Raw genomic sequence first — 16701 nt, 5'->3', positions numbered from 1 at the left:
AACTTCACAGACAACAGTCAACTTTATTTGACAGAATGAACTTGGAAGAAAATGTAATGTTCTCTAAAGGGATAATAGGAAGTATTTTGTGAAAAAAGAAATCTGGGAACATTATCAACGTGGACAAACTGGTCAGCCAGAAGTCTATTAAAAATAAAACATCAAAGTAATTAGCGATATGGTAGAATACAAGGTTAATTAGTCTAATCACTATGATATTAATTATTAAAAGTAATCAGCCCTGGGACACTTAAAGAAGTGCTCTTGCTAAATGTTTCAAAATTTTAAAAAAGGTTCTTACGTTTTGCTTCCAGCACAGCTTATGTATAACCACTTCAAAATGCACAGTCTTGGGATATTTGCATTACAAGGCACTTGATACAATGGATCTCAAAAATTCTGCCCCCATAATGTTATGAATCATATTGCTAGAGCTGACTTTATTGTTTTTCTCCAGGACAGATCAGGGAGACAAAAAGGTTTACAGTAGCATGAGATTTCTGAATCAAAGCCTATCTTGAGGCATAATTAAAGGAGGTAGTCTAATTATCTGAAGTCAAAACTTTATCATTCTTTGCCCTTAATGCACATACGATAACTTAGATGACATTTAATTAGAAGAAAAACATGGATTAATACTTATTTAATATCCACAGTAGAAGTTTCCCTCAGGTGCTAAGATATAGTCCAGTGAATTGAGAGCAAATATTTAGCCAATGTCTCCACCAAAATAAATAATTTGTAGCAAGCAATTAGCCAAGTTTCTACTCTTTTTGCATTAAGGATATTATTTCTTTGGGCTTAGCAGCTCTCTAATGAAAATATTCAAAATACAGAAGTTTAAATGCTATTGTTAAGCTGTAAATGAAAGGAATAAATCACACAGTTTTATTTGCTTTCCTGATTAGATGGATGGTACCCACAGCCCCAGTGTAGTAAAATTTGTTTTGGACTTAGCTTTCTGTTTTCACTTGTGAATGTAAATTGTCTCTCTCAGTACTTTATGAAGGTGGCTAGGCAAAATATGTTCTTTTTAATATCAGAGAATTTTTAAGAGGGGAAAAAAACACACCAAAAGTCCTGTATTTATTACCAAGTCTTAATAGCACTGCTTGATCAATGTCTAAGTCATTGTAGGAAAGGAATACAGCAGGAATGCAAGCTACTGTGGATACAATGATGTTCACACTCAACACTGTAGAACTTTGTGGAGTAGTGCCGTGAATCTGGAGTATCTTTGCTTTAAGTAAGTAATATCAGATCTAGAAAAGTTTTCTTTCTTGGACTCTCTTTTTATCAGAAAGAGCTAAGGGGTAAAGCACATAACATAAAGCACAACTTTATGTTCCAGAGCCGCTTGTCCAGTTGAGAATATTGGATATGTGAATAGTAGCTCTCTGCCTAGAACCGCTATACATTTTTAGGCAGGTCAGGGAACTGATAAAGGAAGTCTTGTTACCCGAAGATGAAGAATGATCTTATGACAATCAAGAAAAAAAATGTTATGAAGAAAGAGAAGTACTAATCCTTCCAAACACTTAGCATCTTAAAGTTATGTAAGCAGAACCTGGACGTGAAAAACTACTACTGAACCTCAGAATCAAATATACTACAATACAACTTGAAAACTTGGAACCGTGATTCAATTTTTGCATGAGTTATTGTCAATCGCTACACTGCATGAGTAAAAAGATATTTCCATATACTTTTTAAAGAAAATGTCTAGTGTTAATTAGTGTTTAATTAAATAGCTGTGTTTTTTTTTTTTCTGTAAACTTTTCAGTAGACCTTCCCCTTGTTCTGTCATAGATGCTCTACTTCTTAGAACAACAACAGGTAATAAGTAAATTCCCAAGACAGAACTCTAAAGTGAAAGTTATTTAAGTGAACTTTTAAGTTTATTTTAAGTTACGTCTTCTAAGTAAGAGTTATATACTAGAGTATGGTGATACATACTGGAACACAAACACTGGTTTCTGTCAGCCTTTACATGATCTGCAAATTTTAGCTTTTGTTTTATGAAATCTGACTGCAGTTGCTGAAATTTCTTGAAAGCATGAGTCAGGTTCAAATAAAGTGGGATTGTCTGCCTGATTTTCTAAAACACCTTGGGGAACAAGTTAAATAACTGGTCCTTCCACTGGAGTGGATGTTATTGTAAATATCAGTAATTCAGATTTTTGTAGGACAATTGTTCCTTTTTTCTCTTTCTCTTTATAAAAGAATGTGAAGAAAATGCAGGGAGGATAAAGATTATATCAACTGTGAAGCTGTATCCATGCTACATAAAGACCTTCCTTTGGCCCGTGCAGGAACAATCTGGGGACAAATAAATCTTATATTTTTATTTCTATTTTATTTTCAATTTAACACATAATTCAGCGGAAAAGAATCATGGGAACATTCAAGTTTAGCAGAAAGCAAGACAAGTACAGAAATTTCGATGCTACATAAATGGACTACACATTCCACTTTAACCAAGGCGTGTTAGATGCTTGCAACCCGGGAAAAGTTTTGAAACAACAGCAATCAAAAAACAACCTTCCTCCACTCCCACAAAAAAAAAAAAAACCAAAACAAAACAAAAAAATGCTTTACTATCCATGTCTTACACATTGACATTTCAGAACTTCATTCCAGCTAATCCTGAAATTTTCATATCAATTTATATTTTATATTTTTAGTATCAATTTATATTTTATGTTTTTATATTCTAAAATAGTCTATTTATTTATCTAATTTTTATTAATTTATTTCTTTATTTGTTTTAAACCTGTAGCTCTTTCATTATGTCTCCTGAGGAAGAGTACAGTAAGAAGGAGAGTTAGGGAAATGTCTGCCTGGCACCATCTCCCACCTTGTAGTGAACAACTTTTTGTTTGAATCTGCCATCTTCCACCATCCATGGTTGAGAGCAACCAAACAAGCCATAACGAAAAAAGAAGGAAAGAATATTATGTTCCTGATTTTCAGCCCAAGGTTTCTTTAGATGTAGTTACCAAGATTTAAGAAGGGTAGGGCTTCCTACAGGTAACAGAAGTAGTCAGAATTATAACATTTACTGTTTTAAAACAGAAAGAGAGTTGGAGGTAAGCCAGAATCTCTTAATAATATCTAACCTATGGAAAAAGAAGGGAACTTTATATAGCAACATATGGTACTGCTCACTGCTGGAGACGTCATTCTATGGAAAATGCTTTCTGAATTTGGATCCAAGGTGCCAATTCCCATGTTTTGTTTTAGGGATGGAAAACTGAGAGCTGCTGCAATTGCCCAGGAATGTATTTTAAGATGGTAAAGTAAAATATGGTAACCACAAAGCCCTAAATTCCAAATTTGATCTCTCTCCATCTCTCTCTCTCTCGTTTGGAGCCTATCTGATAATTTCAGTGGAATCACGGCAGGAGAAAAGGGTAGAAATGTGATTTGAATTTTCTTCCAGAAACAATGTTTATTAATCTTAATCTCTGAATATAAAATGGCCATTGATCCAAGACTGATCTGTATTCATATATGAGTACTAGCTGGTATTCTGTGAACTACAATGCACATTTTGAAATCACAAATTATTACAGCAGATTTTTAAGAATTCTCATAAGCCTCGATTTCTCTTTATTGCATTTACGAAATAAATGTAGGGACTCCCAGAAGGTGAATGTAATATTATTTTATGCTCATCTCTCATCAGAGACTCTGCCAGAAGTTTACAAACATCAGTAAAATTTCACTGTGCTGCCACCTGGGAAATAACTTTTCTTACGCCCATGTTACAGATAGGTAAACAGGAGTTAAATAACTTGGTCTGAATCATTTAGCAAATTGGGAATCGAGTTCTGACACTGTCTCCCAGTCCCTCACTCAGGACTAACCAGAGAGCATGTTGCCTCATGTTTTATTTACGCTGTGAATCTGTTTTATTGGAATAAGTTGCAGTTTCTTTCTTCTGAATCATCCAAAACTTGGCAACATTTTTTTTAGTAAAGCTTTCAGATACTCAGGCTGGTATTTTTAGCTTAATATTATGTTTATTTTCACCTTTGGTTGTTTTTAACATTTGTGTACGTATGCTGGAAGCTCAGAGTGATAACAAAGCACAAATAATTTTTTGTGATTCTTTTTAAGATACGCTCCCAACTGAAAACAGGACAACCATGGCTTTTGGATCAGTTCCTCATGGTTATATTTCTCCATCATACTCCTCCATTAATTTTATTTTTCCTTGCACAGTAGCCTTTCACTTTTCTAATATTTTTACAGTTGATAAGGCATGCCCAAGAGAATGAGGATCTTTCTTTTTCCGGTTGTGTATTCTTACAAGATTGTCAACTCAGGGTAGACTGACAAGTAACCAACCTAACACAATCTTCTTTATAGCCTCTTCCAGCCCAACTATCATTCTCCTTCCAGTCCAAAGTGTGGCATCTGACAATTAAAATGCATCCATGGAGAAACTTTAAAGGTAATCTCATTTCTCTTTTATGTGTGATATTGTTTATAAAGGCAGAAGGAGCACTATTTTTGAGGGCCTTACTTCCATGCAAAAAAATAGGTCATTATTGTCTCACTATTGGAAATTTCAGAAATTATTTCTATATTATATATATATATTTCTATTATTTCTATATTTATGGCAAAGAAAACTTGCTATGTTACTGTATCAGCGACTGTAAAAATTTAGGGAGATTCTTTCAAGAGCAAGCCTAACTTGGTACTAACTCAGTACTAACATGGGAGACTTAGATACACCAATTGGTTTTCTCTGAATTTGGCACTGAGAGGGACAATTGTTAGAACAGATGGGAAGGTACACTATGATAATTCTCTCTGTAATAAACAGCATCATTATTTAAAGTATATATCCCAATTATACTTCAAATACTTGTTTAGGGAGCAGTCAGTGGAGGTCCATTATTGAATACTTACTATTAAGTCTGTTCCCAGATGAAATCTAGTCATATGATGCATTAATTAATACCAGCGAGGTGACTGTACAAAGCAGGATTAGCAACGTTATCTGTATATGAAGCAATGTAAATTAACAAAATGGAGAAAACATTCATAAAGACTTGAAACTACCCAGACTAGCTGTTTGCTTCACATGGTACCTCCAGTTTTTTCATGGATTAGTCAAGCATCACAACAATAACTAGATAAATGCTTACTATTTGGGCAAGTGAGAGTCATACCTAATATACCCAGGAGACACAAAAATTTATAAAGCATATGGGAGCAGCCAGAAGATGGGAGATTAAAGACATTTTTGAAGAAAGAAGTGAAAGGAAAAGAGTAAATCTGAAAGAGACATTCTGAGGTGTTGGAGAGAAGCAGGAAGTAGATAATCCCCAAACAATTTATCCTCAGGTTTAAAAATATGATTTCCTTTATGTTAAGTGATTAGATCATGGGATCCAACCTTATTGCTTTCTACACCGCATTGAACAAACAGGAATTGTCTTAGGCCACATATAAAACTTATAATACAGTTAAAGTATTTAAGTAACAAAACTTTATTTTTAAACGTATTTTTTTATTAAAATAATAATAATAAAAAAAACAGAGATCAACAAAGATATAAAACTGGGGAGATATTTGATCTGCGAAACTAATGCATCAGTGTTCGGATTGCATATTGTAGTAAGTTCTCAAGGTGTTGTCAGAGATTTTTGATGAAATTTTACTCCTTCTGTGATTCATTCTGGACAACAATTGTTCACAAACATATGTACTACCAAAAAGCAATGAACCAAATAGGGCGTGACTGCGAAGAGAAGGATGCTTTTCTCTCTTAAGATAAGGCTGATAAACATCTGGTAAAGAGAGATGACCAAATTTTTCTTTGAGTGAATGTCTGATTGCAACTTATACATTCCATTTGAAAATTCACAGGTGATGTATTTATGTCGAGTGAAAATGGAGACACAAGTATACAAAAGAAACTGATGATTTTTTTAGAAATGTTGAAACATATTCCCAAACTCTTTTATAAAAATAGAAAGAGTGGCTGCATATTTTTCACTGTTCACAGGACTGTGTTTAGTCAACACATCAAAATACAAAGCATTATTTGCCATCACTTGAGCTTGCCATAATTTAAGTTTCATTTCAAATGCTGTTCTGTTTTGAAACATAGAACAGATAAGTTGATTTCCGCTTTGAAGATACCTTTTAGCTCATTTAAAATAATGGTGAAATCCACAAAAAATGCTAACTCTGTGAGCCATTTTTAATCTTCACATTCTGGTACAAATTTTCCCTTCGGTTCCATAAAATACTTGATTTCAATTTGCAAATTATAAAATCATTTTACCCTGACTTAGCCACCTCTCTTCAGAAAAGTAAAGGATGTCCCCATAATTAGCATCCAGACTTTTAAGGCACTCCTAGAATTGGTAATTAATCAATCAATCCCTTGAACTTCATGAATTTCACAGTTTTGATAATGATTTGCATCACATTATCAACTTTTAAGGCTTTGCATATAAATCTTCTTTGTATATGATGCCATGATATTTCATCGAACATAAGTCAATGGTAGCCATTGCATTGCCCTCTATTAATTTTATAAGTCCTTCTTTTTTACCTATCATCACTAGGGTACCATCAGGAACTGTACAAAATATTTTGACAGAAGTTATAGAAAATTAATTCAATGTACTTGTTTACTGCAAATTAAGAGATTTAGTTGTGTGTTTGCACCAAAGAAGATATTTCTTCAGTAATATATTTGTTATCAATACCTCTATAGAAAATGGCAAGTTGAGCCATATCTGTAGCATCAGTACATTCATCTATTCAAACGAACAGCTTTACTCTCTTAATATCTTTTGATTGATTTTCCTGATTCTTCTATTTACCTGTAAATAGAAGATTTTAGAAAGAACCATTTTTTAAAGTCAGGACAAATTATACCTGCCATGCTTTCCATGCATTGCTTAATAAACTCATATTCAGTAAAAAGCTTTGAATGTTGAGTGGTTTTGTTTGTTTGTTGTTTATTTGTTCTGCAATCAACAGAATATAACAGCATAACTAACTTTTACAATAGAGTCTGTTTGAGTTTTAACATTTTTAAAAAAGATTTTGTTTTAACAAAATTAAGTAGGTGATACTCCCTTTTCTTATCCTTGGAAAACATGCCAGTATTTATGACATTAGATAAAGAGGGTAAGCTGAGGAAGAAAGTTCTGATAAAGGTAAGAGGGGAAATATGCAGTCTGAGATGGAAGTGTGTATTGAAGACACTGCTCTGATACATTCTACCAGTAAGAAATCTATTCTAGATCTGGAAGAAGTTTAGAGGAAGAAAAAGTGAAGTCAAACATTAAACATTAAGGAACAGATGTAAAATATTCATATTCCAAAACAAAATTTTTGGAGCAACCAAAGCAAAGTAGATAGAATCTGTGGAATAATGACTGTTGCTTAGAATGTGAATGCATAGTAAGTCCTGTGTATTCTAGCCAACTTTTTGTTACCTTAATGGTGAATCAAGGAACTAAAAGCCACTTTTGATGTGGATGTGGCATGCTCTTTTCCTCCCATATTTATGGTGTTTATAATACTATTTGTAATATAGGTGCTATTTCCAGGATACCAACTTACTGTAAAATGGAAACGATGTTTCTTTTTTCATCTGCATATGCTTGTACATCTTATGAAGTATCTTTTGTTATGTTCCTGTTCGACTGTATGATTAATGCTTTCTACAAGTGAACTCTCAAGATTACAGTAGGTTTTCCCAAGGTTCTTAAAATAGAATATTTCACTATATCAAAGGTGAGCAGAACTAATGCAGGGTACTGTTGGAGCTCATGTTAAACAAAGATATTTCTGTTTAGCTGCAAAATTGTTTTCTTCTCAGGTGTATTGTTTTCCTGCATCCTGAAATATAAATATACAAATATAAGTATATAAAACACATACATGCTATGTAAACGTTATCTTATTTCTGTTCTACTCATAAAATGAGAAATCATACTGAAAGAAGGATAAAATTTTAAAGCCAATTTTATTTGCCCAGCGGTGATGATGATGCAGCCTTAATATAGGTAGTTTTTTGCTTTCCCCATTCTATTGTAGTAGGGAAAACTGTCTTTATCCAACACGCCTAAACTCACAAAGATTTTAAATCAAAATAGCGAATCAGGTGCCTGAATCATATAAACATAAACCTGAACGAGTGCTCATGAAACTTAACTGATCCCATTACCTTCTATCTTGTTCTTAAAATATTAAAAATATAGGGAAGTAGATTTTCACCCTCTGTGGCTTGCCTCATCATTTGTTTCATTTCCTCCACTGTTAGATAGTCAGAACAGTTTTCTCAAATGCAACTGTAAGTCTTAGGAGCACATCTGTCTAGTTTCCTTGACCAATTGCAAAAAAGGAATTACTTTCCAAGAGGTTTCCATCGTGAACTTTGATGGAAGGGAGAAGACTATGTCCTTTAGGTGGAGTGTCATTTCAGTTATACAAAGGAACATGGCGTCTGAGTACTCATTGGAATACATAAACAATGGACAACAATTGAAAACAAAACCACTTCAACTGACAAAGCTCTCACCAAATGTGCCCATAATAACAGTACAATGATTTCATTGTCAAGTTTAGTTATCATAGGCCAAATGATGCAGTCTGTGGTTGCTGCCATACTGTACACTATAACAACAACAACAACAACAAAAATACACACATTGAAAATGAAAAGAACAGTGGCTTCCAAGGGCAGAATCTCACACAGAGAACTTTGGAATGAGGATGGCCATTCTTGCAGGGAATGAAGTCACCTTTCTTTGATATAGGATTATCAATGCATTTCCATTTTGTATCCATCTAGGAAGGAGATTTTTTTTTTTACAAATTTTGTGTTATATAGTGCATATATTTATACAACATCATGAGTGGTTTCTAAGTTCTGCAATTATACTCTCTTGGTCAGGAAATGTTTGTTTCCTGTTCATAAATAAAATAAAGGTTACTTCTGGGATGGCAAATTGCATCGGGGGCAAAAAAAAAACCTTACTGTTCTCCATTATGTTACAGTGATGTACTTTATACAAGTGAGAGTCTAGCACAACACTGCTCTCAACTTGTTGAAAGTTGCTGAAATTTGGACACGACATACAATCAAAGCATTGCATGTATTTCTTCCATATTGTTTATCTAGTTAATTAAGCCATTATCCAAAGTAATTAAATTATTTAACCTAGAACAGTTGAAATATTCAGTCTCTTTGATTTTATTTTCAATAAACCACATGTGAGAACTGGGTCATAATAAGATATTGTAATTGATAGCCGTTTTTGTTATCAGGAAGAAAAATAACTGAAACATGATAAAATTAGTCATAGTTACCTTAGTGAATTGGAAATAGAATGCGTAGAGATGCCTATGTATGCAGCAAAAATCTAGTCATTTAGATAATGTGAGCTATTTGACAAAACAGTGATGTACTTTTTAATGTGGGTATAACTACACTAATATGTCTTAAACATTTGCCTATTTTTGTTGAGGAATAGATTAAAAAAAAAAAAACATCTGGTCCACTGACTTCTGATTGGATACAAAATTTCAAAATGATTCAAAATATAGAATCATAGAATCTCAGGGGTTGGAAGGGACCTCTGGAGATCATCTAGTCCAACCCCTTGCAAAAGCTGGTTTCCTACAGTAAGTTGAACAGGAAAGCACCCAGATGGGTCTTCAATATCTCCATAGAAGGAGATTCCACAACTTTCTGGGCATCTTGTTCTACTGCTCTTTTGCCATCAAAATTAAGAAACTTTTCCTCGTGTTTATAGGGAACCTCATGAATTTCAATTTTTGTTCATTGTCCCTTTTTCTATTGTTGCATGTCAGTGAAAGTCTGCCATTATTGAATTGACTCTCACACTGAGATCTCAGGGAGCTTCTCTTCTCCAGATTGAAGAGCCCCAGGTCTCTTAGTCTTTCTTAAAAAGGGAGATTTCTGCCATTAAAAAAAAAACAAAAACAAACAAACAAACAAACAAAAAACTGAAAACACAAAAAACAACTGAATCTATGAGCACGGACTTTGCCTGATACTTGTAATAGTCAGATTTTTTTGTCACAATTCTTGGAATGCAAGACTCAATACAACATCTTTATATCTCTTCAATGTTTTCCTCCACTCTGTCAGCAGGTGTTTAATTCTCAAAATCTGTAGTTGTTTCCATTCTACTTTCTTCAAGTTAGGTTCCAGAGGTAAAAGCTACTGATATTTCTTCTTCTAGTAAATTTTATGTCTACACTGGATCATTTGTTTAATCAGGAGCAGATTCAAGTGTCTAAAATATTCACCATGCTAATCTCTTTTCTTTTTTTCCTGAGGTGTAGTATTTTGAGATAATGTTTCAACTAGGAAATACTACATAGGATTCAGAAATAATGCTGTATATTTTTCAGGATCCTGTGAACCAGACCTGGTTTAGCTATCTTGGAATAAGAATTACAGTCTACACATTTCAGGACCTACAGGTGGGCAGGTAAAGGACTGGCATAGTGCAGAGGAACAGTGATAGGGGAGCAGTAGTGGTACTTCAGGAAAGGCTGAATGTTGAAAGGGTTTTAGGAGGCTGTGGACAGAAAACACACGGTTCAGTGAGACTTTCAAGGCCTCTGAATTGTCTCCTCCTCTTCTTCTAACTTGTTTACCTCCTTTCTCCCTTTCTCTATTTGAGGTTTTAAAACTTATATTCCACATCTTCTTGTAATCTACAAACAATTCCTTCTCCATTGGTTCTACCTTCACATGCCCTCTTCTTCCTCCTCCCTGTTTCAGAGGTCACACCAGCAGACAGTTTTCCTGATTAACTGCTGGGGTTGCCCTACCTGGGCCTGCCCTAGTGAAGCTTCCTTGGCAGCAGCTGCTGGGGAAGACCATAACATAAATGAAGAGCAGTGAGGTTGCATTTAGTGTGTCCTGATATTAGGCCTGTATTGTATGTATGTGAGACTGTTATAATGGTTTCCCCTGAAGCGTGTCTGGTGGATGTGATCTTGCTGTAACATGGGATCAAGCTGGAGAACAACTTTGTTCTGGAGGTATGCTATTCCCACAAAAATATAATGAGGAAAATGTGCATTTGTCAAGGGTGAGTTGTGTTAACGAGAGCATCCATGGCTAGCTAACAGCTGAAGTAATATAAATTCCAGGCATAAAGCTGTTCTTTGGAATAGGTACACTTTTTTTGTTATACAGAATAGGTACAAGTAAGAAAAAGAAAACCCATATAGATAAAGTGTAGCTTGCTTCAGTTTGTGTAATGAAGAAGGGTGGCAGGAAGTGATGTGTGCAGAGAAGCAGAAGAGTTTATACTTTAGAGGAAAGTATAAACTCACAAAAAGTGGACAAAATCTGTTTTCTCTTTTTTTTGGATTTGTATTTAAATACTTTGGGGTTGGATGCTGGGATATGATGCGCAGAAGTGGAATTGTGTCATTTTATGGTTGTGGGTCACATTCAGTTTGATGTGCAGTGATTCAGAGTTACTTGCGCTGTTTTTTTTTCCCTCGTGTTGTCAGCTATCTGCATATTTTGGCCCTTACTTGCTACTATAGTCATCTTTGGGCAGCTGAGTAACTCTTTATGGGATGTCAAACAGACAAAGAACCTCTTGAAGTAGACTCCTGGTGCTATTTTAGGCTGTTGAATACAGGAAAGTGGTAATGCTTTTTTTTTTTTTTTTTTTTTTTTTTTTTTTTTTTTTTAATAAGCATGTCCAGATGAATTTCTGAATAATGTTGAATAGAAATGGAGCTTCAGAGAAAAATATTTCTTTTAAAAACTTACTGTGTCTGGTAGAAATGCTAAGTCATAGTTTGAAGCAGTGATTGGGCATCTGGTAGGAAGGCAGGGCCAATCCAGTGAAACTCAGGTGCATTCAATATGCTAGAGTGATCAGAAGGGGTGGAGCCAGAATCTACCTCCTCCCAACCCTTAAATGAATTGGCAGTAGAGGCAAGAGTATTTTGTTGGAGATCCCCACATATGCGAGGCCTTCCAAGTCTAAACAGACTTTTTTCCCTTTATTTCTGTGGCTGCTGTGTTCGGCCGTATCCTCGCTTGCTGCAGCATAGGACTTTGCTACTCTGCTCTCATTGCTGCACTTTCCATGGCATTACAGCGTTATATTGTGTGATATTGGTAGTTGTCTAACACCTCTACAAGACTGTTTTGACACTCTCATCTGCAGAGATGTTCAGAAGAGCTCTTTTTGTGAGAGGAGTTGATGCTGACGGATTAATTTTTGCCTGTGTACGTGGAATTCCGAAATTCCTTCCTGCTTCAGTGAAACTGCAATGGTAATTCTGGTGAATCCTGACAATATGGTTTGTTTACCCAGTAATTGGAAATGAAGATTTAGTTTGTGTTGATAAGGCAATATCTTTTGATACATGGTGTTGCTAATTCTGTCCCTGGGTGGAAAACACCATAAACTGCTTAATTCACTCTTTTTGTAAGTCTAAGACCTGATTTCTGTTCCATGCAAATGAGCATGAGTACAGTCCTACCCATCTACACTGACATCTACAGAATCTACCAATGTAAAGCCAAAGGCAGTTAGTTAATAGACTCTCTTCGCTGCTGACAGAAGTTTCCATGTTCCCCCAGTCTGTCTTAAAGGTTGCCTTTAGTGAATGTTGGTTGTATGCAGAGGAAAGACAGGCCTTCTAAGCACTGCTATGTTTTTCCAGAACCCTACTCTGATTAAGGCAGTAAGAGCACCTGAGTATCCACGATATTAAGCAATTGGTTTATTTTTATGATTGTAAGAAAAGAGGAAAAATAGGTGTTAGGAATGTCAGAATTTAGAAAATAATGTGATAGAATAGTTTTAAAGCTATTCAGAGAAACATAAGGCTACAGAACTTCTAGATCATCCTGTTCATTCTGTGCTTTTCAGGATCTACAAGCAGTGTGGGTTAAGATAAACAAGGATGAAAACATTACCATGTCCTCTGCTTGGAAAGTAGTAATCAGTACTTAATGGCAATGGGCTGTTAAGCAAACTAATAACTGTTGTTTAATATGAAGTACAATTTTTTTTTTTTTTTTTTTTTTTGAGATGTGTGCTGTGCTTCAGTCTAGTTGTGTTAACATGAAAAGCACTTATTTGAAAAACAATCATGCTATTATTTTAACTAGTGTTGCTATTTGATGCAAAGTCAAAGTACATTTGGATGTAAGGGCGCTTTCAACATATTTATATCGTCCTCGGGCAACAACGGGGAACTGCTAAGGCTGTGCCACCCTTCACCATGCTTAACTTCCTTTTGCAAACTTCCTTTATTAACTTCTGTGACCAGAACACTCTGGATGTGAGATGAAACACATTAAGTCTTTATTGAGAATTCTCCAAACAGAATTCTTGCCTGTCTTCTTACAGGCTTTCTCTAAAAAAACAAGGACTGGAAAGATGAGCCAGCTTGCTGGAGACTACTGGTAACACTGAAGGGGTGAAAAGAGAAGGATAGTAAAGCTGTATCTGGAAACTGTTATTCTCTGATAAGGCACCTATGTTTGCATAACAGTGTTTTAGAACCAAACTAAAAATTCTCTCTGAACTGAATCCTCAAACTAAGATGAAGTTATTTTTATGGTGAGATTCATGTATTTCAGCTGACACTTTTGTATTGTGTAGATGCTGAATAAAACCTGACATTATGTCTAGAGTCAGTTGAAGTATTGGCAGTGGCATACGGAACTAGTCAAAATTCTGTTTCTGGCACTTCTGAATGTAAGATTCCAAAGTAGTTAGAGCAATTGTCTATGCCACCTGATTACTAAACTGTATGATGAAGTCACAGGACAGTGGGGGAAAGAAGAGTGATGATGCTTTTGCTGTAAGAGATGATATATGTGCATATATCTGTATACTGTTATTGACTGTAACCTCACTGGGAGTAATGTTTGCCAAGCCAGGAAGGACTGCTACACACCCAAAACTGATACTGAAGTTTTAAGTAGAACTTCAGTGGTGTCCGTTTCCCCCCTGCTTCCCTTCTTCCTGAGATCTGACAACCAGATGAGTGATTTCTCTGCCCCTAGTCCACCAATATTGTTATAAAAACCAAGGATGCTCTCTGGGAGAGGGAAAACCTGTGTGCATGAGACCTGAATATATTTGTCTAATTCTATTTGATTTTGTTTTTGACTATTACTTTTCTGTGTGTGTGAAAAGTAATTGCTTTCTAGAGAAAATTTCAAACTCTCCCCAGAAAAATGAAAATACTTTATGAACTGCTTGTTGTCAGTTGGCTGACAACAATAGCCAAATACTTGGCTATTCAGCTACGATGTGTTGATAAGTTGTAATTTTGTTTCTTATTCCCTTATGCGTGTGGACGTTTCCAACACGAATAAAATCCCACACTTCATAGAGGTCATAAACTTGTTAAGTATGGAAATGTTGGGGGCAATCTGGCTCAGGAGAGCAGTGTATCTGCTGTGGATACCCCCTAAGGCACTTAATTAAAGCTCCCAGCAGGCAGCATCTGCATGAAAACAATTTCATTTTTGACATGGACTGGAAATCTCAACTTACTGATTTTTTTCTTCCCTTTGTAAAACTTTATTCTCTAATGTATATGTAAACAGGCCCCAAGAATTCCATTAAAAATGTCCAATTTCCTTTATAAATAATGCCACTGTAGTGTTCTCACTATGTCTAGCATGAAGTGTCAGAATTGTTATGCTAATCATTTATGTAGGCACGTATGCTTTAGCATCTTAAGGGCAAGCAGCATATGCCTTTACATGTAGTTGAAATGAGTAGCATGTAGTAGAATTGGCAATTGTCAAGTTAAAGAAATACTTCGTGATGGTGATTCAATTGCTAGTTTAAAGGTATTATGGGGACAAAAGCAAAGCTTCACAGGCAGAGTAATTACTAAATAATATTTGTATTACACTCCAAACTGCTGCTTTAAGGCACCATTCACACTTTGTGGGTGTTCTTCCTGTTCTCTTTTGGTATCCCTCTGCCCTTAGAAGTTCTTATTATTGACATGGGACTGAGTACAATTACAGTTTTTTCTTGTTTTCTGTACTCGTCTTTAAGCTTGATGGGGATTCTTATTATTGGAAATTGGAGAAACGGGAGAAATTACTGTTCTGAAGTCTGGAGTAGATGATTGTATTTGCTGAAAATGAAAGAAAATGCTAATTTAAGCAGCAGTAATTATTTTGAAGTGTCTCCTTTTTGGATCTTACATAGCATAGACTGATATTACAGGTCTCAGAACCTGGTTTTCACATTTGTTGTGTTAAATCATTCTCCTATGACGAAGAGAGATAAAGGTCACTTAAAGAGCAGAATGCAAAAGCCTCAAAGGATTGGCATGGTTTAATAAATGCTGTGGTTTAATAAATGCTGTGGTTGGCATTGAGATCCTTTGAGTAAGAGAAGAAATATGGGAAATCTATCTGCTTACTACTGAATAGATGTACTTATCTAGAAATGAGTACAGATGAAAGCATTTTTAATCAGTGAAAACCAGAACATAAACAATGTACAGAAAGTACAAAAGATCTTTTGCAATTCCTACAAGTGGTTTTGTAAAGGACAAAGAAGCTGAGTTAAATTGAATGACCATGATGTTACACATGTAAAACCTGAGAAAAGTGTGAATATTCACTGGGGATCTGCTAGGAATAATCAGCATGTTTGAAAAATGTACTACCTTACTCCCTAAATTATTTCTTTGGTCTATTATTTTTGCTGACAAAAACACAATTTTGAGTTCAGTAAGTGATCACAATACAGATGCTAACAGTGTATGATAAAACATTCATCAGGCTGATCTTCTATTGCCCCCCTCACGTGAATGGCTTCTATAAGGGCTATCCAGATTCTTGTACTTGTGCAGTCAAACTGTTTTAGTGAATATGTTTTCCTGCCAAGATATGTGTGTGTGTATATATATATAAATATACATGAAAGTGAAGTTAGGCATAAGAGCAAGAAGATGCTTTTTCCATTTATATATATGCTGAAATATCTTTCTGGTTACTGTGGGGAAAAATGTCATAGTCCCTATATAACAGGGTTGCACTTCTGTACAACTAAAGGTTTAGTGTCACTTTCTGTTTAGTAATGTGAGTTTCTGGATTAGTTCAAAAGGGTATCACTTTAATTGTAATCATACCTTCAGTATAACAAAACTCTTAAAATATTTGAGATTTAACTGTAGTAAATTCTATCCAAGGAAAACAAAAACAACACTTTCTATGTAACAGTTTCCTTTATAGTTTTAAAATTGTTAACTTGGATAATTTAAAAGTAGACAAATGTCTTCATATTCAAAACTGAAGGAACTAAAAGAAGAGCTGTTTGTCTATCTTACAGCTTGCTACCTGTTTAATTAAGTAGCTGCCTATATTCACTTGTGCTTTGCAATATCATTTTTATTAATAAGTTATTTAGTATCTAATTTTGATTGAGTTTTTACTGATTACAAAAGGTAAGAATGTAAATCTTTCAATGCAAGGTAAACTAGTAATAATCTGGGCTGAAGAAACAGAATTATATCAATAAATCATAGAATCCTTAGAGTTGGAGGGGACCATTAAAGGCCACCTAGTCCAACTCCCTTTCAATGAAGAGGGGCATCCAATGCTAGATCAGGTTACCTAGGGCCTGATCCAGATTGGCCTTGAAAGTCTCCAGGAACGGGAAT

At 35.1% G+C, this 16701-nt stretch overlaps 1 long non-coding RNA gene across 4 annotated transcripts in view; it reads left to right on the top strand.

The window, feature by feature from the left end:
* The window catches only part of LOC122160925, a 72976-nt gene that overhangs the window by 29699 nt on the left and 26576 nt on the right, over positions 1–16701 (top strand). For 2 of the 4 annotated variants that reach the window (XR_006168995.1, XR_006169003.1), the window contains exon 5: positions 4375–4459. The exons of 1 other annotated variant lie outside the window; for it this stretch is intronic. This is a non-coding gene — a long non-coding RNA (uncharacterized LOC122160925). Of the gene's footprint in view, positions 1–3243; positions 3295–4374; positions 4460–16701 lie in introns of all 4 variants that reach the window. One more of the 4 variants, XR_006168998.1, reaches the window with a different exon arrangement.

The sequence above is a fragment of the Centrocercus urophasianus genome, unplaced genomic scaffold (genome assembly GCF_019232065.1).
Source record: "Centrocercus urophasianus isolate 14NV4802_14NV808 unplaced genomic scaffold, USGS_Curo_1.0 seq_10, whole genome shotgun sequence".
NCBI classification, from domain to species: Eukaryota; Metazoa; Chordata; class Aves; order Galliformes; family Phasianidae; genus Centrocercus; species Centrocercus urophasianus.
This window is presented reverse-complemented; position numbering and strand designations above follow the sequence as displayed.